This window comes from Topomyia yanbarensis, chromosome 3, assembly GCF_030247195.1.
Source record: "Topomyia yanbarensis strain Yona2022 chromosome 3, ASM3024719v1, whole genome shotgun sequence".
Lineage (NCBI taxonomy): Eukaryota > Metazoa > Arthropoda > Insecta > Diptera > Culicidae > Topomyia > Topomyia yanbarensis.
The window spans coordinates 341,393,093-341,420,278 of record NC_080672.1 but is presented as its reverse complement, the minus strand read 5'-3'; the positions used below and the strand labels follow the sequence as shown (position 1 = coordinate 341,420,278).

The 27,186-nt window shown below is 39.5% G+C and overlaps 1 protein-coding gene across 4 annotated transcripts in view; it reads right to left on the bottom strand.

Moving 5' to 3' along the window:
- The window catches only part of LOC131689333 (uncharacterized), a 104,375-nt gene that overhangs the window by 13,543 nt on the left and 63,646 nt on the right, over nt 1-27,186 (bottom strand). Inside the window, exon 1 of one of the 4 annotated variants that reach the window (XM_058974350.1) lies at nt 23-156. The exons of the other annotated variants lie outside the window; for them this stretch is intronic. The gene's annotated coding sequence lies outside the window, so the exon portion shown is untranslated. Of the gene's footprint in view, nt 1-22; nt 157-27,186 lie in introns of those variants that run through there. 4 annotated transcript variants of the gene reach the window in all.

Genomic DNA, 27,186 nt, shown 5'->3' with positions numbered 1-27,186 from the left:
TCTGCTATCGATATCTACTTGCCTGTGTTTTGTTTTTGACGAGCCGAGGCGCTGTCCACTAGCGGAAGTTTTAGCTTGTGCAGTTAATCACCAGAACCAAACTGAGCTTACTGGTCGATTTCGCTTTTCTATATTGTGGCTCACAGCTGCAATCGAGCTTTCGAGTGTTTGCAAATAGTAGGCTGTTAGTTCGGTCTCACTCAGCCAAGACAAAGAACAATATTTATACTGGGTGAAGATTTCTGCTGTTCCATGGAATGTTTTCTGCCTGTACTAGTTACCGCCGTATGGGCGTTAGTGGCTTTGTGTTGAAGGCGTTAAGTAGGAATGCGTTTCTGTGGTGTGGGTAAATATTATCGCTGTGGAATAACCTTCTGGTGACGACGGGGACGTACTTTTATGACTAGATCACAACCGCACGGGAGATGTGATAAGATAAGCAACATCACCACATTGTTGCTTGGTGAAGTTCGATATTCATTCACCACTTTTCCGACGAATTGCGGTAGTGTTTGTACGATCGACGGGTTTGCGTCGAAAGGGATCGAACTATTTTTGCAGCATAAACGTGGAAACATCCACTTCAGTACGATGATGCCACGTTCTCTTTCGAAACACTCTTTTAGTGATATGCAGTCATATTTATTATAGAAATATCTTCAATAGTTTGCATTTGAACTAGAATGAGTTATTATCGACTTTCAATTCATTTGAAATGTCAAAATATCCCAAACTAAAACCCATTTTTTCCGTGCCTTGCAATCGTCCATGGCCGACCGACCACCAAGACTCTTCGGCCATCCCCGAGAGTCGTCATTGGTGTTATCACGTATTTGGCTGGAGCCATCGCTACCGTAAAGCTCCAGTCAACAACCACCAGACGATGGTGATTTTATACCAGCCAGTCCGATTGTGGCAAATGGTTGTTCAACTCATCGTTCCCAACCAACGCCAAGGAGGACAGTGGCAAATCTGACTCTTTAAATCTCACGTACAAGGCGATAACAAACTGCAGCCCGTTTGTTGGCAGGCGCGTGATACTTTGCCAGAGACAGTATATCACAGCCCATTCGGACCGTGTGCACTTCCCTTCGGTTTTGTCGCCGGTGCTGAGTGGGAGGACAGGGAATGGCAATGAGCAGCTTATTTCACAACGTCAAAATATAATCGCTGGACTAGGCTCTAACAATAGGTGGACGCGCCTGGATTGACTGTAGCTGGCAATGGGCAAGCACCCGGAACTATTTAAGTAGCATATTGAAATTTGAAATACCTAGCCAGCTGGAGCTAATGTTGGATTCATCAGCAAAAAACTAACGAATTCCAAGAGGATGCTAGCATCTAATTTAGTGTGTCTTTTTTAAACTAAACTATCGGATCACATCACTGAAGATCATCACATTAGAGCATTCCAATCGTTTGCTAGCTCGGCATGCCGTATGAGACAAGATTATTTCATTATTTTATTTTTTGTTTGCCGGATCAATCACAACTCACTGACGGTTTCTGCTGAATGTGCTTTGACATACAGCAGGGTCTTTACTTTCAATTTCTCTGAAGAAACAGATATCTGTAACGTAGAAACTACAAACAATGCAGCATTTGTTTATGAATCAGAATTCGAGAAATCTTCGAGCGTATATATGATATTTAAACATTGATCACAACTGGATGTTGTATGTCATAGCATTAACCACGACGAGAATTGTGAAGACGTTTGGGAAAACTGATCGTCGTTTTTTTGAAACGGTACAAGTTGCTTTTACAAAATTGGGCGTATATCTATTTTTACACTTCCTTTAGAAGTAAGGTAAAAGAACCGGCCCTACTTCCGAAAGGCTGATTCACATTTGTTAACCCTCCGGCACTAGCGCGAATGGCTCCCCGAATGAACAGCCGCTGGTGCTGGAAGAAGATTTTGCTAGAGTTTCGGAAGGTGTTGCACAAAATACAACGGCGCGAGTGCCAGAAGGTTAAGAAGACTCAGTTTGACGAGTAGGGATAATATATGGTCGATCGCGCTGAATGTCATTCGAAGAAAAATATAACGAAACCAGTTTTCTACAGAAGAACTAAAGAACACTAATGTTTGAAAGATATTTTTGTTTTCCATTATTCAAGACACACATCAAACCAAAAGATAGCAAGGTAATCAAAATTTACACTAATACGAAATAAATCAAACTATCCAAAACGCATATCATGCTGAAAAATTGCAAAAATAAGACAATAACTCGATTGCTAGTTATGAAAATAAAATACATTGGGCAGTTGGTCCTTTATCGAGTATGTTTTATTGAATTGAGCAATTTGTTCTAAATTCATGAAATGTTAAGTTCATGTTTAGTTAGGAGTAAGTTTTATAATTGCAAAGTGAGAGAGTTTCACGTCTACAGTGGAGTGCCCAGAAATACAACGAATCTTTGAAAACAACTTCAGCTTTCGGACCAATGTTCTTGAAGTTGTATGAGATTTTTCGACAATTTTTACGGAGAAAAACAAACTAGTTTGCATTTTACCGTTAGGTGGCACTGTATGCATCAGATTATCACTGCAAGTAAAAATAATGATATTTTATTGCCAACCTACTTTGTCAGAGGCTGCAAATTTATCCTATTTTGATAGGAGTAGTTATTAAATTATTAACGAAGTGATGTCTGAGTTAATTTTTTCTTGGGGTCTAACAGAGTCTGGTGGTGAATTGCTAGTCGATTATACCGAAACCTATTTTTTGCGAAAAATTGTTGGGTTCAGTTGAGAAGTATGCTTGGAAGCATTTAATAAGTTTAGAACATTTTAGTTCCACATATCACCGAAAAAAGAGGGCGCCGATATTAACTTGTTAACGGAGAGAGATAGAACAGAGACTTGTTCAGAAAAGTTACTATAAAATGCGTGTTCTATAACTTTGTGGAGGACACCTAATTTCTATCTTTTCCCGTTGAAAAGTTAGTGTTGGCGTGCTCTATCCAGTGATGTGCACCAACATTTTATGCAGTTGAACCCAACCGCTAATTTACAAGAAAATAAAGTTCGTAGTAGTCGACTACTGATACACCACCATGCGCAACATCAGTTGACTTAGATAACACATCGTTTAAAGTCTAATAAAATCTTCTCTCAAAGTTGGATTGATTTCCAGTCTTCTACAAAGCAGTAGGCTTTAAATTTATCTTTCTTATTTTCACTTGCAGTGATAAGCTGATGCATAAAGTGCCACCTATCGGTGCAAATGCGAGTTGATCTGTTTTCATCATGTAAATAGACTTTTCTACGACTTATGTACTTATACGTCACACGTCACATAGCACAAACACCACATAAAAATTTGCTGGAAAATAATAAACAAAGACGGCAAAAGCGAATGGGATTGTTTTCAACCAAGAAACTGCAATCGTGTTCGTGAGACTGGTCGACAAGGACTCAATTGTCGAAAAATCCTATACAAACTTCAGGCACGTTAGTTCGGTAGCTAGACTTGTCCGATTTGGTTTAAATTTGGGGCAAAAACGCACGCGTGGCCCAATGGGGGTCATATTTTGACTTTAAAAATATCTGAGTCACTATCTGGAGCTAGGTGTCACTCTAAAATTCAAAATATCTCCCATGTAGCGAAACGGTTAAAGGTTTGCACGCTTACAACTCCCCCAATGCTAGATGGATTTTCATCATTTATACACCAGCCGATTCAGAAACACCCAACTTGAATATTGATAATAATTTAATATCTGTGTAATAAAAGTAGTCGGTAAAATTGAAATGTTCATGAAAATAGAGAAATTTTTCATCCATGATGCAGCTATTTCAGGCAGATCCGTTAATAGGACGCACCTAATTGACTCAATCGAATGTGTGGAGGTTTTAAATCTAGGAACCGCGTTTCAGTTTGAATCATTCGTTGCTCGAATGTCAAACGATAAACATCATGCCTATAGCGTCCTGATGGTACAATAATCGGCAGACACTATAGATTTAGAGCTGTAGTGGCATTAACACGCACACAGCTAAGCCGTGTACGAATTTTTCGGCTGTCAGTACAACTTACATCTCTTGTTTGCTGTGTGCAAAGTTCAACTATTTAAAAAGATAAGAAAACAATCTTCATAAAATTCCTAGTTTAAGATAGTCTAAAAGTGATCGCTACTATTTAAATGTAGTCTTCCGATAATTTCACATTGCAGCCTTCTAGTTTTAAGAAATTTGAGATGTGAATCGAAAAAAATTAGCACTTTCGAGCTAACGTGCTGTGAAATATGAAATAAACAAACTAACACAAAACAAACAATCTGCTAATCTTGCACTTCATAACATATCAAAGTACGATTACTGAAAAAGTTGCTCTTAGGTAGGATGATGTCTTCACATTTTTTTAATTTTTTATAGTAAACTACTATTGTATTAAAAATAGTGAGAAAATATTTTTGACGCATACATCTGGAAAAAACTGGATAAAACTGGACAATAATTTTAAAAACTGGACGATTAACACATTTGTCTGTTTGACTGGTTCAAGTCAAAAATACTGGAAGAATCCAGTTTAAACTGGAATGTTGGCTCTTATATCTCTGTAGTTTATTGTTCAGAATCTAATGAAGTCTGCCGAATAATACACGTTTCGATAAAAACAAACAAACTTTGGGTGAAAGATAGCCATAGAGATCATATTTAAAAAAAAAAGAAAAGATGGGTGGGTAATGTCAGAGACATAACCGGAGTGAAGTAGAATACACTTTAGACCGGTAAATTCTGCTCTGGAATAAGCAATTTCTATGCGATTTTGTCGACTTTAGCACATTCATAGTTTATTTGGAGTATTTTTGGAATTATCAAGTTGACAATTTGCAACATTCTTTGAAAATATTGTTGAACTTTTATGAATGAAGGCACGCAAACGAGCGTTTGACCGTCGTCCTACTACCAGCATTAGAGAAGTAGCAGATCAGCATTTTTCGCTACATGACCTGTACCAAACAAACCGTAAGTCCACCGGAGGAAAGGCTCCCCGCAAGCAGTTGGCAACAACTCCCTGGCAACCCTATACCATCATATGGAGTTTGACAGCGACCGACATATATGGGGCGTTATAGCTATAAAGCCCCAAACAAAGAATTATGTTCGGCACTATGCTCGATATTCAAGCATTTCACACGACGTTTTGCATCTTGTGGGATGATTTAATAATTTAATTTAATCGACATTTTGTAACTAAATACAGCTTCTAATCATTCGGCTCAAAATCAATGTTTTGCCTTTCATGGCAGTGATGCTGGCTGTACAGAGACGTCGTCCTTGACAGGGGCTGGTTGGCAACGAAGGCCATGTAAAAGTGCCCCAGTCACGGTTAGCGTTAAGAAGCCTCATCGCTACCGAACAGAAACAGTCGCCCTGCGAAAAATTCACAGCTATCAGAAATCGAGCGGGCCTAAATTGTGACCCAAAATAAACCACAAACCAACAAGTTGTTTTCAGGACCAGCCAATTATAAAGTATTATTATTATAAATGAAATTTTCCATTGCCTTAAAACCTCCCACCCCCTTTCCACCCGGCTTGAATAACTATCAATCTTAATGATGCTGTGCGGCGGGGGCACTAGTTTTTATTATAGTGGAAAATTTAGGTTTTCGCGTTTTTCCCTAAAGTTTTTTAGCTGTGCTGTTTTCAAGGAAGTTGTAGTTGAATTCAAAATAAAATAGTTTATTTCTGTTGTCAGAGATGAACCTTCCAACGAAAACTAGTCTGGCTCGCTTGGAATCGAATTGTATGGACCAACCACTGCTTTCACAAAATCTGTTATTTTCAGTAATTGAACATTCTACACAACTAGTCACAACTATTTTCAATCAGCGCAAAAATCGAAGATATTCATTCAGTACAATAGCAGATTTTCACTTTTAGAAAAACAGGCAACATTCTGGCCGAAAATTTTGAAACGGAGCACCTATATCGAAATGTTAGAAAACGTTCGATTTTTGTAAATTGAATCATTACACTAACCTGTCTACAAATCACACAAATAACTTTTTTATTTTGTGCCATTCTACTTGAAAGCGACGATATTGTTCACAAGTGGCTCACTTACCATCCAACGCTCTTGGCAAGCCACTTTCTGATGCTTGTAATAAAATTTCAATTCGATTCTTTGTCGATAAATTGATGGCCCTGAAAAGGGCCTTTTCTTTGGGCAGTTTTCGAAATTTACTTGGTGCTGGTGTATATGGTAACAGTTTTGGTGCCATCGAAGACGGCGTGCTTGGCCAACTCTTCTGTGACAGCAGCAAATGGACGGCGGTTTGAATTTTGCGGAACATGCTGCAAACGAACTGCTGCATGCTGATGCTGGAAACGAACTGAGCGTAAGCAACAGCATGCTGAGTTTTTATACCTGACTACAGCACAACGTAAGCTCGTCCTTTTTTGTGTTGTCCTCAATATGTGTTCGTCGTAGCTCCACCCCTTGGTTGGTCGACCACATATTTTTGATAAAGAACAAAATTGAAATTGTGTTTCCACTACGGAGATTATCGAACACTAAGGGTAAAGAGAGTAATGTAATACGGCACCTTTGCAAAATGTTTGAGAATTGAAACCTGTTTTGAATGCGCCTCGTAAACACGAAACTGTAAACAAACAAACAAAAGATAACTTTTTCTTTTGTGTCATTCTACGTGAAATCGACGATATTGTTCACAAGTAGCTCACTTGCCATCGAACGCTCTTGGCAAGCTACTTTCGGATGCTTGTAATAACAAAACTTTAATTCGATTCTTTGTTGATAAATGGCCCGTACCAAACATACCGCTCGTAAGTCCACCAGAGGAAAGCCTCCCCGCAAGCAGTAAGCAACGAAGGTCGTGTAAAAGTACCCCAGTCACGGTTGGCGTTAGGAAGCCTCATCACTACTGAACAGAAACTGTCGCCCTGCGAGAAATTCACAGCTATCAGCAATCGAGCAGGCCTAAATTGTGACCCAAAATAAACCACAAACCAACAAGTTCTTTTCAGGACCAGCCAATTATATTCCAGTAAGATATAAATGAAATTTTCGTTTTCCATTGCCTTACAACCTCTTTCCTCCCGGCTTGAATTACTATCAATCTTGATGATGCTGTGCGGCTGGGCACAGGCAGTTTCCATTATAGTGAAAAATTTAGGTTTGCGCGTTTTTCCCAAAAGTTTTTTAGCTGTGCTGTTTTCAAGGAAGTTGTAGTTGAATTCATAGTAAAAAATTGATGGCCCTGAAAAGGGCCTTTTCTTTGGGCAGTTTTCGAAATTTACTTGGTGCTGGTGTATATGGTAACAGTTTTGGTGCCATCGAAGACGGCGTGCTTGGCCAACTCTTCTGTGACAGCAGCAAATGGATGGCGGTTTGAATTTTGCGGAACATGCTGCAAACGAACTGCTGCATGCTGATGCTGGAAACGAACTGAGCGTAAGCAACAGCATGCTGAGTTTTTATACCTGACTACAGCACAACGTAAGCTCGTCCTTTTTTGTGTTGTCCTCAATATGTGTTCGTCGTAGCTCCACCCCTTGGTTGGTCGACCACATATTTTTGATAAAGAACAAAATTGAAATTGTGTTTCCACTACGGAGATTATCGAACACTAAGGGTAAAGAGAGTAATGTAATACGGCACCTTTGTAAAATGTTTGAGAATTGAAACCTTTTTTGAATGCGCCTAGTAAAAATTCACTTCACTCCAGTTTGTTTCTGACCATATTTGCAATTTGCGTACTGAAATAAATCATAATTTAGGGTTTAACCCAAATAGCTCTCCAGGGAGAAACAGTCCATGAAACAGAAAATGCAAACTCATTCTTTGAAATGATTTTGGTGGCCCTGAAAAGGGCCTTTTTATAATGATACAAGTGAGTTCTACCTTTTCAACTTCCAAATCCATACAAAGTGCGTCCCTGCCGCTTCAGAGTATAGACGACATTCATTGCGGTTTTGCGCTTGGCGTGTTCAGTGTAGGTCACGGCATCTCGGATGACATTTTTCTGCACACCATCAGCATTCGTAGATTAAATTGGAGATGCATTTTACATCACTACGACGAGCCAGACGCCGACTGGCAGATTTGGTGATTCCCTGGATTTTATCACGAAGAACCTGGCGATGACGCTTGGTACGGGAACGCAAACATGATACCGCCCATTGTACCGTCCGGACGAGCATGTTGCTCGTGTGGTAAGCGAGCACCCACTGATACAAAACAAGCTCGCGTGACCTGTATATATAACATTCCCGTATGTAATGAAACGCTTACATGCTCCTTTTTGACGGCTCTGCGTGGGATATGCTGACAAATTGCGCATTTTCCTCGCTGTTTCCGAAGGATTTTCTGAAAATCCTTGTTTTGGTTTATTTATAGTAGTCGCAGTAATTCCGAAATTTAATACGATATACGTGCACAAATTTCCGATCAGATAGTGCAAAAATATTGCGATTTCGTCCAGTAGAACGGAAGATACTCGCATTTCAAACCTGGGAAAATTTCTCAACTGAAATTTTTGAAACGGGACCCCATATTGAAACGTTAGAAGTATTCTACTTCAAAAATGCGTGCTATCTCGACATGTATAGGAGGAACCCACAAAGTTTTCATTCATTCATTTTCATGAAATATATTTATAATAACACTATCTCCAATTTCTTGAAAAAAAAACATCTTTCCATCTAGCCTTATTTTTAAAAAGTTGATAACTTTTTTTAAAGGCCGACTTTAATACTTATATAAATCTTCAACTGCTGATTCGTTTGAAGAATGTTCGAATGTGTGACAATCAACTTTCTTATGATGCTACTAGAAAGTTGGAGCGACTTAAAACCGGAGTCCTCAAGTCAAGGTGTTTCTCGACAGCGATGACTGAATGGCTGGCAGGATTAAAATATGCCAGTCGCGCATGGAGTGACCCTTGATGTGTTGTTCTCTGACACAGTGGACATTTCTGGGATAGATTGTTTCGCGAATGAACTTTATTTAATTGATAATGATTTTTCCAACACTGATTGATGTAGGGGAGCCCGGGGCTAGTTGGCGGTTGGGGTAAGTTGGCGGAATCCCTTTTTCTCTGTTTCTATTAGACGTATAGCGCTGCCTCTTCTTGTGTACTTTAAGTTATGTGAAACCCGTTATCAAATGTGTTGTTGTTGCAAAACGATTTGTTTGGTGGAAGCTGTGGGTAATATTGTGTTTTCGAGCATACCAAGTAAATTATCCAAATTTTAAATGCTTTGTCGAATGATTATATTTTTCGATAGCGTATGAAACGAGTTTTCAGTATCCGTATAGATATTACATCTATCCACAAACAAAAGTTATTTTTTTAATAGTTTTAATAAAATATGCGGTTAGGGTAAGCTGGCGGTGCTGCACGCGGGTGTTGGCGGTACTATTTGCAGTGCAAAAAAGTCATCAAAAAATTTTATTTCTGGAATTCACTCCAAAGTAAGAAAATGGTTTTCTTGTGTATCTCGCCAATGTAGGAGACATTTATTCTGGCCAATTGCATGAAGAATTTCGAAAATTTGTTTTTGAATAGGGAGTACATCATGCATCAAACACTTTAAATCAGAGATATTGCCAACAGTCTGCTCTTTCATGCCGTGTGTTCTATTTTGCAAGATCTACCTACATCAAAGCGGTAAAAATTGAAACCTGAAAACACCGCCAACTAGCCCCGGTCTCCCCTATGTCTTATATCCGACCTCACAACTCGCGAAATTTGTGCTGTCATAGTCAATATCACCCTTGATAACTTAAACAATACATACGTTTTTTGTTCGGCATATTTGCCGCATAATGAACCATCTCCTTCTGATGATTTCAAAAGAGTTGCATCATACTGTGGCAGAAATGGGTTTCCCTCGTAATTGGCGATGAAGCAAATATCCACCACATAATATGGGGCAGCACCGAATTGACGGAATACTTGAATATTACAAATCTTCACATACTTACTGTAGAAAATCGCCCAACATCTGCACGAGTTGGCAGAGAAGATGTGTTGAATGTAACTCTCTGCTCTGACGGTATTACGCATACTTTGAGAAACTGGCTCGTACCAAACGAGCTCGAACCGTCGTTATCTGATCTTAAGTATATCGTCTAAAATCAACTTGGATCTCTACGAAGAGGACTTGGCGACTTGGTTTCATGGGCAAATTCCGACGATTGAACATCCGAATGACTTGGATGGGATCGTGGATAAAACAAACTAACTCATAGTAGTAGCATACCAAGAGGCTTGTACGCTTCGAGTTATGCATGCTTCTAGAGGAACATCTTGGTGGAATACCGAACCGTACAACTGTCTCAAGTCTCAACGAAACTGGTAGATTAAATAAATTACTTTCGAAATCGAAAGACTTTCATGTCAGTTCGATTACAACTGCTAAAGGTGAATACTCGTCTGATAAAGATGTAATACTCAACTGTCTTTTTGACACACTTTCCAGGCTATACGGAGCCATCACTGTCACGACTGTCTTTGAGTTCTTTTCAGGTCGTTCTGATTCTTGGGCATTTGCTCGTAGAATTGTGACATCCGAATCGATCAAATCGGTGGTTGAAAGTTTTGCTCCTTTTACGTCTCCGGGAGAAGATGGAATCATTCCAGTTGTACTACAAAGATAATATGAACATTTCAATCATTCTGACCTCCTTCCTCCTAAAATCAGTAGAACGTTTAATCGACCACTATATTCGGAATGTTAGCTTGGGCGAGCACGTGCTGCATGCAATTCAACATGCATATAAGCGAGGGAAGTCTAATACCACTCTGTTACACAATATTGTCTACAACATTGAAAAAAGCTTTTTCACAAAGGCAATCAAGTTTAGGAACTTTTATTGATAGTGAAGGTGCTTTTGACGTGTCTCGAATCCATTTTGGAAGCAGCACGAGGTCGTACATTACCTTCATTCATCACTGGATCCAACTGGATCAACTGGATACACGCAATGCTTAGCGACCGACATCTCTGCTCATCTTTCAGACAAGTTGAGATAAGGAAAGTAAGTGTCTGCGGATATCCTCAAGATGGTGTGCTGTCACTACTTCTATGGCACCTTGTCACCGATGGTTTGTTGAGGAAACTTAATGAGCGGTGGTTTCCGACATATGTTTTCGCCAATGATTATCATACCTGGTTCTATGGAGTGACAAATTGAAAAATACATAGTTTGTTACACCGATGGCTCTTTGTTGGAAGGCCGAGCTGGTGCTGGTTTCTACTGTAGTGAAATGAGATTAGACCAATACTGTTCGCTTGGTAGATATTTCACCGTATTTCAAGCAAAACTGTTCACGATTCTGTGTGGTGCTCAATCGGCACAGGGAATTTACAGTACAATAGTTTATTTGCGATATGACAGTCAGGCTGTCCTAAACGCAATTAGTTTAGTAGATTATAGATCGAAATTAGTAATCGTATATCGAACTCAATTCGAAGAACTCAGCATTTAAAATACTATCTACCTTTTATGGGTACCCGGTTATTCTGGTGTTGCTGGCCATTGGTTAGCGCGGTCACTGCAACTGACGTTAGCCCAGAATTATTTTGCCTCTGTCGACTAGCTGAATAAAGCACAAGATTTTCTCTTGAGCTGCATCCGAACGTGCTAACTATTGGCGTAGTTCGCAAACTTGTATGCAAACAAAAACTTTTTTGCTGGATATGAGTCTGAACGGTCTGTCAACAATTTGTTGAATTGTTCAAAGCTCTATTGCAGTATCTAGTCAGGGCACCGACTGGACATTGCAAATTCCATTATCACATGGCCAGTGAAAAGGTGATGTCTTCACACTGAAAATTGGTCGAGAAAACGAGGATATTGATAAAATCGTAACATATATTATTGTTTTTTTTTTCTAATAAACCGAAGCTGATGAGCCTTTTGACTTTATAATGTCCAAAATGAATTCAACGTATTAAATCATCTTATTTGAACCATTAGGACAAAGATTTGATTTGTCTATCTGTTGTTTAAAGTCGAATAAAAAATTTGTTAACGAGCAATGGAGTTATTCAACATACGATAATCCGTTTGTGCTCATCGCGCATCGGTTACATACCCAGCACACGTTTAGCAAGATATGCACCTAATACCTTCAAACCAACAAACCAGCACCCACAGCGAAAATGCCTGCGGCTACAAAAACCAATGCAATACAACCATAAGTCGTAATCGCTAGAATTAAACCGATTCCCGTCGATAAAATTGATATTGATATAGAACACAATTCAATTTTCGTTTATTTTTTTCCTTTTTAATGAAGAAATATGGCTTGGCAGTTTGTTAGTCAATATCTGGAATTATTTTGTTTCCAAATTTAATTTAATCTTAGAAAACTCCTTTCGTCTAATTTATTAAAGTTTCCACAATCAAACAAATAAACATTAGTTGCGCCTTTTTGATCACTTCAAAAAGATTTCTCCTTATTTAATTGGTCATTATTTATAAACCGACACTTAATTGGCCCTTTCGGTGATAATGAGCTGGGGTGTCAGATATAATGCATTGATGTACATATAAACCAACCAATCTGGTAGGTTGGGGTGTCTCGTGAATAAAGATGGTGTGCCCATTTGTTGAATGGACATCTTTTATTGTCATTAGGTGATCAAGATGGTGCATATAACGACGAAATGTCAGTTATCGTTACAGACAAACTAGCTATAACGAGATACTAATGTAGATATCTGTTGATGGGGTGTATAACGAAGTTTACTTGCATAGTAACTTTTTAACCCAGAAATCATGATCAGATAGGGGGGGGGGGGGGGGGGGTGTCTATTTGGATCCCCTACCTAGCGAATGTCAGGTTTCCCCGTAGATATTTGTTTTTACAGTTTACATTTGCGGCAAACCATCACTCCCCATGAATCACATGACTACCAACATCAGCAGGCATCAACTTGCTACCCAATCTGTTGCACCTGTCCCAGTTGGGTGCAAATCTCCTGTTATTTTTCCATCTCTCTCACTCTTTCGACGCGATCCAGCTGCTGACTGTTGTTTTGTCGGTCAATGCTGTCCTGTGATCGTGTTCGGGGTTTTTATGCTGGCCAGATAAGAACACTGCACTTCTGCCGTTTGCGGTATTCGAGAGGGTGGGGGGGGGGGTTAATGATCGTCCGTTTTTTGTTCGGACATAGGGTGAATTTTCCGCAAACATTTAAGAAATGTGAATATACGCGGTGCGGGTTAATTGCCGCCATGAGCAGTAGCTTTTTTTAGTATGTGACTGACGGTTGAGTATGTGACTGACGGTTTTCATTAAATTAGGCATACTTCCGGATATATGCCTGTGATTTTATGAACATAAATACAAGCTAACCATAATTAAGCACAAATAGTTCAACACGACACTATTCTAATGACTCAATTAATCTTTCAACAAGCAAACCGTACACACTAGAACTTTATACAATCATGTAGTCATGTGTAGCATTGACTGTCACGATAAATCTTTCAGTTAGATTTGGCAGCAGTCCTCCGCTCTGTCAATCGTCCCCCTATTTTAGAAGTTACACAAATATGAAAACGTACCGCTTCGCTTTCGTTTGATTTCCACATCTGCTTGGAACCCCAAAAAAAGATGGGTGGGTAATGTCAGAGACATAACCGGAGTGAAGTAGAATACGCTTTAGACCGGTAAATTCTGCTCTGGAATAAGCAATTTCTATGCGATTTGGTCGACTTTAGCACATTCATAGTTTATTTGGAGTATTTTTGGAATTATCAAGTTTTTTAGCTGTGCTGTTTTCAAGGAAGTTGTAGTTGAATTCAAAATAAAATAGTTTATTTCTATTGTCAGAGATGGACCTTCCAACGCTATTGGCAAGCCACTTTCTGATGCTTGTAATAACAAAACTTCAATTCGATTCTTTGTCGATAAATTGATGGCCCTGAAAAGGGCCTTTTGTTTGGGCAGTGTTCGGAATTTACTTGGAGCTGGTGTATATGGTAACAGTTTTGGTGCCATGGAAGACGGCGTGCTTGGCCAACTCTTCTAACAGCAGCAAACGGACGGCGGTTTGAATTTTGCAGGAGATGCTGCAAACGAACTGCTGCATGCTGATGCTGGAAACGAACTGAGCGTGAGCAACAGCATGCTGAGTTTTTATACCTGACTCCAGCACAATGTAAGCTCGTCCTTTTTATGTTGTCCTCAATATGTGTTCTTCTCGTAGCTCCACCCTTTCGTTGGTCGACCATATATTTTTGATAAAGAACAAAATTGAAATTGTTTTTCCACTACGGAGGTTATCGAACACTCAGGGTAAAAAGAGTAATGTAATACGGTACCTTGGTGAAATGTTTGAGAATTGAAACCTTTTTTGAATGCGCCTAGTAAACACGAAACTGTAAACAAACACACAAATGATAACTTTTTATTTTGTGTTATTCTACGTGAAATCTACGATATTGTTCACAAGTAGCTCGCTTGCCATCGAACGTTCTTGGCAAGCTACTTTCGGATGCTTGCAATAACAAAATTTTAATTCGATTCTTTGTTGATAAATGGCCCGTACCAAACATACCGCTCGTAAGTCCACCGGAGGAAAGCCTCCCCGCAAGCAGTAAGCAACGAAGGCCGTGTAAAAGTGCCCCAGTCACGGTTGGCGTTAGGAAGCCTCATCACTACTGAACAGAAACTGTCGCCCTGCGAGAAATTCACAGCTATCAGCAATCGAGCAGGTCTAAATTGTGACCCAAAATAAACCACAAACCAACAAGTTCTTTTCAAGACCAGCCAATTATATTCCAGTAAGATATAAATGAAATTTTCGTTTTCCATTGCCTTACAACCTCTTTCCTCCCGGCTTGAATTACTATCAATCTTGATGATGCTGTGCGGCGGGGGCACAGGCAGTTTCCATTATAGTGGAAAATTTAGGCTTGCGCGTTTTTCCCAAAAGTTTTTTAGCTGTGCTGTTTTCAAGAAGTTGTAGTTGAATTCAAAATAAAATAGTTTACTTCTATTGTCAGAGGTGGACCTTCCAACGAAAACTAGTCTGGCTCGCTTGGAATCGAATTGTACGGACCAACCACTGCTTTCACAAAATCCGTTATTTTCAGTAATTGTACATTCTACAGAATTAGTCACAACTATTTCCAATCAGCGCAAAAATCGAAGGTTTTCATTCAGTACAACAGCTGATTTTCACGTTTGAAAAAACAGGCAGCATTCTGGCCAAAATTTTGAAACGGAGCACCTATATCGAATCGTTAGAAAATGTTCGATTTTTGTAAATTGAATCATTAAATCACAAATAACTTTTGATTTTGTGCCATTCTACGTGAAAGCGACGGTATCGTTCACAAGTGGCTCACTTACCATCCAACGCTCTTGACAAGCCACTTTCTGATGCTTGTAATAACAAAACTTCAATTTCATTCTTTGTCGATAAATTGATGGCCCTGAAAAGGGCCTTTTGTTTGGGCAGTGTTTGGAATTTACTTGGAGCTGGTGTATATGGTAACAGTTTTGGTGCCATGGAAGACGGCGTGCTTGGCCAACTCTTCTAACAGCAGCAAACGGACGGCGGTTTGAATTTTGCAGGAGATGCTGCAAACGAACTGCTGCATGCTGATGCTGGAAACGAACTGAGCGTGAGCAACAGCATGCTGAGTTTTTATACCTGACTACAGCACAATGTAAGCCCGTCCTTTTTTGTGTTGTCCTCAATATGTGTTCTTCGTAGCTCCACCCTTTCGTTGGTCGACCACTTATTTTTGATAAAGAACAAAATTGAAATTGTGTTTCCAATACGGAGATTATCGAACACTCATGGTAAAGAGAGTAATGTAATACGGCACTTCGGTAAAATGTTTGAGAATTGAAACCTTTTTTGAATGCGCCTAGTAAAAATGTTTTCCACCTCACTCCAGTTTGTTTCTGACCATATTTGCAATTTGCGTACTGAAATAAATCATAATTTAGGGTTTAACCCAAATTGCTCTCCAGGGAGAAACAGTCCATGAAACAGAAAATGCAATTATAAATATTCTTTGGAATTAATTTGGTGGCCCTGAAAAGGGCCTTTTTTATAATGATACAAGATAGTTCTACCTTTTCCACTTCCAAATCCATACAAAGTGCGTCCCTGCCGCTTCAGAGTATAGACGACATTCATTGCGGTTTTGCGCTTGGCATGTTCAGTGTAGGTCACGGCATCTCGGGTGACATTTTCCTGCACACCATCAGCATTCGTAGATTAAATCGGAGATGCATTTTACACCACCACGACGAGCCAGACGCCGAATGGCAGATTTGGTGATTCCCTGGATTTTATCACGAAGAACCTTGCGATGACGCTTGGTACGGAAACGCAAACATGATACCGCTCATTGTACCGTCCGGACAAGCATGTTGCTCGTGTGGTAAGCGAGCACCCACTGATACAAAACAAGCTCGCGTGACCTGTATATATAACATTCCTGTATGTAATGAAACGCTTACATGCTCCTTTTTGACGACTCTGCGTGGGATATGCTGGCAAATTGCGCATTTTCCTCGCTGTTTTCGAAGGATTTTCTGAAAATTCTTGTTTTGGTTTATTTATAGTAGTCGCAGTAATTCCGAAATTTAATACGAAATACGTGCACAAATTTCCGATCAGATAGTGCAAAAATATTGCGATTTCGTCCAGTAGAACGGAAGATATTCGCATTTCAAACCTGGGAAAATTTCTCAACTGAAATTTTTGAAACGGCACCCCATATTGAAACGTTAGAAGTATTCTACTTCAAAAAACAGCATCATTCGACACTGATTGTGTAGCAGCTCTGTTCGCTCGAATATTTGTAATTATTTTTGATGGGTTAACAACTTCCCCCTTTCGTGGATCTCTGTTTGCTGTTTCATTCGTGATGGATAGTTTGACACAGTGGAAATCAGGAAAACGCTACATTTAGTATGAGATTACTTTTGACATTAAAAATGTCTTACTCCACTATCTGGGGCTAGGTGTCATTCTAAAATCTAAACTATCTCCCATGTAACGAAACTATGTAAGGTTTGCACGCTTATAATTCCGATATTACTAGATGGATTTTAATCATTCATACACCAACCGATTCAGAAACACCTAACTTAAATATTGGTAATAATTTAATATCTCCCCAATAAAAGTAGACTTTTGGAAATTGGTAAAATTAAAAAGTTCACAAAAAACGGGAAAAATACCATTCGTGAGGCAGATTTCTCAGACACAGCCGTCAAAAGAGGGCAGCTTAGTTGCTCAATGAAACACGAAAAGTCATAAATAGAAGCAACGCATGTCCGTTTAAATCAGTTGTTGCTCTTATCCCACACGAGCAACGTCGTCTCCGGGCGATGCAATAAGCGCTATCGATTTTCGGTAACGTTAGCATTTGCACACACTCGCACCTAAGTGACTAAACCATATACGGTTAGTTTATAAATAGAGGTGACGCGTACCCGTTTGAATCAGTTTTTGTTCTTATGTCGAACGGGTAAGATCATGGCTGCAGCGTCTGGGCACTACAATAAGCGGTAGACGCTATGCATTTTCGGCAGCGGTGGCCGTGTGCGGATTTGTCGGGTACCAGCATGGTGTCACAGAATGATTTGCAAAGTGGGTGGGCGGGGTGGTTTGAATTTAATTCAATACGGTGTGTGCTGCTTAAGAGTGTTGCGTTTGAAAAAAATATATTTATTTTTATGCATGCGTGTGCGTTGTAACTTGTTAATCCATGTTTACGGCGCTTTGTAGCTGCGTAGGGTAAAGAGCCAATTGGTTTTCATGTTTCATATTTCGGTTATATGTTTTTTATCAGTAAGGCATCTGACAACGTGCTTCTGTAGTTATTGCACTGCTCAGCAGCGTAGTATTTTATATAGGAGAGTACACTCAGGTTTTTTACGCGGATTTTGAAATTTACGCGGTTTTCATTAACGCGTTTTTTTAACATTGAAAATGTCTTACTGCACTATCTGGGGCAGGGTGTCATTCTAAAATCTAAAATCAAACGATGTCACGTTTTTGCGTCACTATTTTGAACGCTAATAACTTTCTTATTTATGAACGGATTTCCGTCTGGTTATCACTAAACAATTCAGAATTAACTGAAATTATGTTTTATTGCTATAGTGTTTTTGTATTTCAATAGTACACTATTGAAAAACAAGCAAAAATGAACAGATCTCGAAAACGTGAAAACTCTTATACATCAGTCAATCTATCCCCGGCAGCGCCGTCGAAAGGGAGCAGCTTAGTGATTCAAACGAACACGAAAAGTTATAAATAAATGTGCCGTGTGCCTGTTTGAATCAGTTGTTGCTCTTTTGCCAGCCAAATAACATCGTATCTATAGCGTCTCGTACGACAGATTTGAGCACCTAGCACACTACGCTTCTATGAATGACGTCATCCTCGACTATTTAAAGAATATCATTTCTCGAGCGACTTCATTCTCCCGTCGATCGTCGGGCCGTAAAGAACAGCAGTAGCAATCATGCATGTTGACAATGCACTGCGTAGAGTGCTGCATTTGATCACTGCTACCGCTGGGGGTGATCCGATGTAAAAAGCGCGCGGCTGGAAGAGTTGCCCAACCTCAGTTGAAGCCGACTAATTGTTCCATTCTGCATGTTATTGGTAAATTAAAAACCCTTTTAAGGGCTATAACAAACAATGAAGAACAAATTTGAATATTTCCAATCATTGACAGCGATAATTCAATTGCGCAGTTTATATTCGTTATTTGTTGCTTGCACACGCGCAAGCAATCTGAAATTTGCAACAATCTGTTATTTGTTTAAATTTATCCTTCCGAAACAATACAAAAATGGGCAGCTACTTAAAGTACATTTCGAGGCTGAAATTGGTGAAAACTTGCGATTTATTAAAAAATAATCTTTCGGAAACATAATCCAAAATTCTGCAATGTTTCAGAAAATTGGAGAATGTAGCAACACTGCCAACTAGCGAAAGCCGTACCAAAAAGAATCCGCATATTTTTGTTCGTTATTCTGCATGAAGGCAGTCCTTCCATCAACAATGCGAAAGTGATAAAAGCCAATGTCACGTTTCAAACTATCAGTATTTCAAATTATCTGTTGAAGGGGAAGGTTGTTTGTTTCTTTCCAATTTTAATTATTTATCCGATGTAAGTAGCGCGTGGCTGGAAGAGACGGCAAACCGTTATTGCGGCTGACTGTTGGTTCCATTTCGCATGTTATTTTTGTAAATTAAAAACCCTTTTCAGGGCTATAAGCAACAATGAAGAACAAGTTTGAAAAATTCTTGACGATGACAACGATAACCTAATTCCGCCGTTTATATTCGTTACTTGTTGCTTGCGCGTACATTGACAATCTGAAATTTACAACAATCTGTGATTTGTTTAAAATTATCCTTCCGAAACAATACAAAAATGTACAGTTATTTAAAAGTATATTGTCATGCTGAAATTGGCGAAAATCAAGCCAAATCCAAAAGTCTACAATATTATAGAAATCGGAGGATGTGAAAAATCCGCAAATATTTTTTCGTTATTCTCGTGAAGGTAGTCCTTCCATCATCAGTGCGAAAGAGATAAAAGCCGATGTCACGTTCCAAGCTATCAGTATTTCATATTAGATTCTGAAGGGAAGGGTTGTTTCTTGTTATTTCGAAATATTTATCTGATGTAAGTAGCGTGAGAAGGCAGACCTTGTTTTGCAGCTGACTAATTGTTCCATTCTGCATGTGATTTTTGTTAAACCAAAAGCCCTTAGTTAGTTTAGTACTTTTCATTCCATAGCACGCGTGTTTGTGGATTCCACAAATAGTCCTTTTCAGGATTCCACCAATGGAATCCAAATATAGAACATTTCAGAGTTAATGTTAATTATACTACCGAATATATAAAGATACATATGTTAAACTTTCTTTGTTTACGAATAGTTTGAGTTATGACCAGTTAATTTTCTATCATGCTTGAAAACATTTAATTTGATAGCAGGTATTTAAAGATAGATGTAAGGTTTTGTTTGTGAGCATCATTAATTGATGTTCCCATTTCATGGATTTGAATAAAACTTTTTTAAAACTTGAATTTATCACACTATAGGTTATCGATTTTAATTTAAAAATTCAACAATTATCTCTAGTGAAGAATAGTATGCCTGTGTGTAGTTCTAAAACAGTCTATGGCATTAAGGGGTTTTAATTTGGCCACGGATAATATTGATTGCTTATAAAACTGGCTACATTTTTAATGTCATCGTGGTCGTGTCTTGTACACAACCCTTAAATTTTTTTGTTTGGTAGAGCACGCGGAAAATTAATGATAGATCTAGTTGGTTGTCACGTTTGACATATTAACGGTAATAGAATTCGGGTGGACTCACAAGCAGAATTTGTCGTCTCTGCAAATGGGAAACCGCCCGAGAATCAAGATCTCCAAGAAATAACAAGATGCACAAGATCCAGCGAATTTGGAAAATTGGAATAGATCTACTACTCAGTCAAGCTAATGCATCCAGCCGTGCGAAATAAACATATTAATAAAAAGGGCTATGTAAATGTTTGTTGTTCTTTAAGTTGTGCTTAGGTGTCCACTACCAACCGTAGCGTCTTGTTCTACTTAAAATCTACAAGACCATCCACGACGATTTAAAATAATTTTTGTCAAGCATATTCGGACAACCTCAAATCGTAAACAACTTTGCATTACCGAAATATTATCTCGAATGACATGTATCACTGCATACACCTCGAACATCACTTAATCAAGCAGTGTATATTTAACGCCACAACGTTGACCATGAAAGTGGGGTTTTGCAATCGTAAACAGCTACCGGTTCTTACAAGTTTTTTATGCTCCTCTGGAACTGCACCTTGCCGCGCTCACCGCGCTAGAACTACCCTGTCGAAAGCGATGCTCCCAAGATGTGGTATTACTTATTTTGCTCTACCACACTAAGTCAAACCCATCAGCAGCACACAGCCAAGTTGGATTTGTGTATGGTAATCAACACCACAAATTCATTTGCACAGAAATTTTAATGTACAATGATCATTGCGATTTAAACCTTCTATATTTGAACGATAGAAAGAAGCCGCTTTCCAAGGCACACAAGAAGAAGAAGACATAACACGTTCGTTTCATCCGTCAGCTTGAACTGAGGAGATGCAGTTAAACCGCAGCATATAAGTAACACATTTTGTTTGGCATAAATTAGTGGTGTAATTGTATGTTGATTCCTCTCTGTTTGATGTTGGGGCGATCATTTGCCGGTTTGGTGCCAGGAGTGTTTTCAAGTACTGATTCGCGGAAATGCTAAGGGAAGAAAGATAGATCAACAACAATATATATGTACCACGTACATTCGCCAGTCAGCGCTCGGAACAGTAGCGCACGACAGTGTTGCCAGATCTCCAAGAATTCGATACGTATACTTAGAGAATAAAATATTCAGAGTTAGCATATTTTCTATTTCCGGCTTGTTTATTCTGCTATAATATATTCAATTAGTGGATAGAGCGACACCGAATAGATTCAATACATATAATTTACAGCAGGAGAAAATTGACAATTGCTGTCTATATAGAGTTCTCCATGTAGATAATTGGGTTCTGAACTTCATTTGCTGACAGCTACAGTTACAGTCTTATAAATAGTGTAATTTTTTAGTGTTCAATAGTATGAAACATCCGTAAAATCTAATCTCCAAGCCATCTTCACAGAGAACCCAGTTCATAGATCTGGGATTGCGATATGCAACGATATCTAGAGAGACGATTAAATGATCAAAAGATAAAGTGTTTGAGTTCAAATAACGATGATTTGAACTCGTTCGGACGAGCTAGTTTGTCAACTCATGAGCGGTACTATTAGAGCAGAGAGTTGCATCTAACACCTCTTCTCTGCCAGACCATGCAAAATTTGGGCAATTTCCTCTATTGCATGTTTCGGATCTCTAAGAAAAATATGCTCAAAAAAGGATTCACTCGAATTCAACTTGTTTCGTTCGTCTGCTCAAACTACTATCAATTTTCATATGAAGCTGATAAAATCGGGTCAAAAAGATGATAAAATCGGGGGCTGATAAAATCGTATTAGTAGTGTTTGAAGTATTAATATATATTTGTCATGTGAGGATCATAACTTCAGTTGTATCTTGTACCTGTCTATTCCATTACATCTCTCATCTATTGTCTTTTATCTCTTCTTTTCGAGTCTTATACTGCCATTCCTCACCCGCCTTCAGCTGGATCAGTCAAAGATGACGCTCATATCCACTAGATAACATGTTCCATGGCGACATGACCGGCAACTACAGTTGATACGAGAGAACTCACTCCCTTCTTGCATCTGAACCGCACACTAAAATTTAGTATCAGATTCACGGCTCGCGCGATCATTCAGGACCACACGCAAATATGTGAAAGTACCACGGTCACAGAATCGCGTGTATACACGCGAAGTCACATATACGCTAGCACATGCGCACATGCAGCTGGACCAATTTAGAATTTACGCTCATACTTATTAGTCAAATCGTCTCATGGCGACATGACCAGAATCTGAACCGCACACCGAAAATTTAATATCAGACTCACGGTTCGCGCGACCATTCAAGAACGCACGCGATATGTTATAAAATCACGTCAGCATACAAACGCTTGAGCCCCTCGCGATTATCCAAGCAACCTACGCCCACGATCTCGAAAACATGATGACGTTCCATGGCGACATGATCGGGAACTCTAGTGATATGGGGTAACTCACTCCCTGTCAGAATGTGATCCGTACACCGAAAACTAAATATCAGAATGACGGTCCGCGTGGCCATCCAAGAACGCACGTGAACATTTGAATGGCCACTCGGTTACTGAATCGAATTTGTACACGCGAGCACACGCGACAAACACGTCAACATACGAAGGCTTAAGCCGTTCGCGATCATCTTGGCACACCTACAGCCGCGATCGTGCAAACTTGATAACACTCCGGTAATAATGTGAACGTTTTAGTACTTACGAAGTTACAAACGCGGTCTCAAACGCGAATCCGCAAACGCGCGCGATCATGAATCGGTCACGTCCGGAAATCTTTACACTCCATTCTAGCAACTTAGGTCCATACATTCAGTTGGACCAATCAAGAAATAAAGCTCATATCCACTAGACAACACGTTCCATGGCGACAGGACTGGAAACTCTAGTGATATGGCAGAACCCACTTTTTTTCTAGAATCTGAACCGTACACGAAAAATTAAGTATGTATCACATTCACGGTCCGCACGCCATCATTCTAGAACACACGCAAATATGCGAAAGGTACACGGTTTTAATATAGAATTTATACACTCGAAGTGACATACACGTTAGCACACGCGACATACAAACGCACACGCGATCGAACACGTTGATGTACAAATGCTCGAGTCCTTCGCGATGATACACGCGATAGAGTAGTCGCTACGCCCGCACATACCTGAACCGTACAATGAATAGCACATTCAGAATCACGGCTTGTAGTGTGTGATTCTGACGGGGAGCCCTTCCGAGAACCTAGCTCTACAGCTCCAGTAGGATAACTCTTGAAAAAAAATCTATTTCAGTCACTGTATGATACAAACTCTTTTGAAAGCATTAGAAAATGATTCATTATGCGGTGCAAATATTGCGCGGTATGGGACCGGCTATAAGACATGTGTCAATAGTATGATTCGCATTTATACATGCACGAGACATTTTACGTGAATTTTTCATGCCATTTTCATTGAGAGTTACGAAGGCGGGGACAATGGTTTCAGCCTCATGGGTTAGAATATTTGACAGTTAACCGAAGAATAGGTGGTTGAATGAAAGGTAATAATCTATTAGTTCACACTAAAACCAATTATTTTGCGCACGAAATAATAAAAAAAGTTGTGCGCGAAGAGCATTGGTTCACTAAACCGAGCCATGTTTTGATTCCGCAATCCCTCATCGGAAATTTAGAACTTCGGCATCGATAAATCAGAGTTTCTTTTAGTCCGACCGTGACCCTTCGTTTTACCCATTGCTTGAGTACTTGCAATTTTGCAAGGGATTCATGCATTAATGGTAGTGTTCCATCATAATATTCATATTTTCGAATAATGAGTCAAACAATTTTGTTTGCTACGAAGCTCACGGTTTACAGCAACACTTCTTAAGCAGAGGTAAAATCCATACAGTTGGAGATAGGTGAAACTTTTAATTTCTGATGACTTGGGCATTGCTGTATTCAGTACGTAGCTACAATATTTGACCTCATTGACGCACCTATTTTTGTATGTATTCAAATTGGTTGCCCAATTTTCGTAAAATAACGCAACATTTGAAATAAATTTACTAAGTTTTTCGTTGCAAAATACTGAAAATTGAGCAAGTGGCGGCGAATCTTCGGAGACGCCACGAAAAAAACTTGTTCTGCGGTGTACATCATAGCTCAAAATCTTCTAAACCAACTATTTTAAAATTTGATACAGTGTATGACCACATCAGGAATCAGGGATCAGAATATATTGGCTCAAATGGCACGTTCCTCGTATGTAGTCGATGATTTGTGTGGAAAGGAGGAGGACGGAGGAAGTAGAATTGGAAGGGTGGGAAAATTAACAGCACATAAACAAACAGAAGGTAAGTTAAGCTCAGTAGTAGTTCAAATGCGCATTGTCTAGTCTACACATACACAGCCAATACATGTAGGGATCCTGGAAAATTGCAGACGTTCGCCCACAATTTTTCTTGTCATTATTAACATTTGTGGCACATATGGAATATGACACAAGCATTAAAGCGGCCAGGCCAACTGTGCAGCGTACAAAATGAAGATGATTCAAAATTATATGGCAATCAAACCATTCAATTAATGAAGAATTTAATCAACGAATTATTTTGAACCTTAAATAAGGAAGAAACGTGGACAACCGTACACAACCGTTTCAATTTAATGGGAGTTTGATAAATCGTTGGGAGTGACTTTGCTAAGAGGGTTACTGTCACTCCTTTGGTTCCTGGGATGGGACAGCGGTATTTAGCCCTGTCCTGACTAATGAGCCAAGGTTACTGCGCCTTTACCCGCTCTTTACCAACCTTATAGGCACGATGAGGGTTAAATAATCAAAATATAATAATAATTAAAACATGTTGTAAAAAAGAAAGATCTCACTAAATTGTCTGCTTCGTAGAATCCTTGATCCAACAATGAACGTCGTCTCTGTCTAGTCGTTAATGATGCTGTATGGTACTATGGTTCTCCTTTCGTTCCAGACAACGGAGTTGGTGTTCAAGGATTTGGTGTTCATTGCTAGACACAGTACCATTCATCATTCGTTCCATTGTGACAATCATTATCAGCGGCATGCAGGTATCCTAACTCTTCATATCTTGATTCTTGGGGAGGAACGCATCTGACACCCAAAACCTTCCGCAACTAGTCCGACTCATCCAGGAAACTGATATCGCTGAACAAACCGTCCCAGGATGGCTACAGATAACTGCTCAAAGTGGTTACTGTCACCACTGCCGGCTTTCGTCAACCATAACTGCAAACTCAGTTCAATCAATGATTTGGCAATTCTCGGCCTTCACACAATGAATAAATACTTTTCACAACTGCAATGACTGAATTTTATAAATGAAAAATACGTGACAGATTGCGAAAACGCGTCCGTCTTTCGCCAAAGCCTACTCTGTTTTTTCTCAGAAGTAGTTCAAATGCGCATTGGGTAAGAAACTTTAGTATGTCTCCAAGTTTCAGTCGTCATAACGAGGTGTCGTCTATGTAAGGACGCTCGAAAACTCGAAATCTGCGCTACTGCTAGGCAGTTGCAGATCCGATGATATGAGGTTCCGTAGTCGGATTCACAAAGATCACATGAACATTACTCATCGCGCTGACTCGTTGCCATGTTATAATTGAGTTTGCAGTGGCCGGTTAAATCTTTATTCAGCATGTCGCAGATGTAGATTCGAAAACACTGGGCATGGTTAGGACCATATTTTTTGTCTTATCCAGCTTATCGAAATTGGCAGGGCGGGATCAGGACCAACAAAATCAGTCGATGCACCTGCCATGGCCAATTCGTCAGCCCATTTATTTCCAGTAATACCGGAATGTCCGGGCACCCAGACAAGCTAGATAGTGTTGACAATGCTTAGTTCTTCGATTTGGGTTCGGCACGCGATCACTAGCTTGGACCGTGATTTGTCTGAGCTAAGGGCCTGTATCTACCTAGTGAGTGAGATTGTTCCAATCTCATTTCACGACAGTAGACACCAGCACCAAAGAATCGTCAGTGGAACATACCACTTATGTTTGTTGTTGTCTCTCTATATAGTCTGACAACCACTCCTCTCGAGAGGAAAAATATACTGTAAGAACATGTGAGTGTAATATCGCTGGGACCAAAAACATCTTCACCCCATGTAACCATTTGTGGCCACAGTCGTGTATGACTGGTAGCAAGATCAACGTGATCACTATTCATGAATTAATAGTAGTGTTCCATCATTATGTCTATATTTTCGCATGGCGAGATCAATAATTTGATTTGCTGCAGAGCTCACGGTGTACAGCAACGGTTCTTGAGCAGGGGTAAAATCCACACATTTTGGAGATAGTTGAATCTTTATATTTTGGGTGAATTTATGCATTGTTATCTCCAGTAATTACGTAGCGGTACGTTTTCAAAAATCGGAATTATTTGGAAAATACACGAAGTGGCTTAAGGTACTTGATTGGGTCGAAAAACATTATTTTTAGTGGTTTCCTAGAATATTTATTCGAAATTTAAAAAAAACTGATAGTGTGGCACTAAATAGCAGAAGGTGTTTTCCGGCCTGAGCGGGCCAGAGGTTTCCCGAGAAGACAACACGCGCATATATTTGGAATGCATACCGAATATTCGTTCATTCCGGAAGTCACGTTCATCAGAATATACATTAGTGTTTAATCATTTTTACATATCTGCTGCTTTTCAAAGTATTTAAAGCAATTGCATCGTGGCTTTCTAATAAACAGCATCTTGAGCATACTATGCAGTCGAAATCGTATTTTCAATTGTATACTCGCGTTTTCAACGAAGGAAATGCAGCAGTCAACAGTTTTTTCGGCATTTAATTAGCAAGGGACTGGAAGGTGAAGTATATTTTTCAATATTTAGAGCCATAGTACTCAAGGGA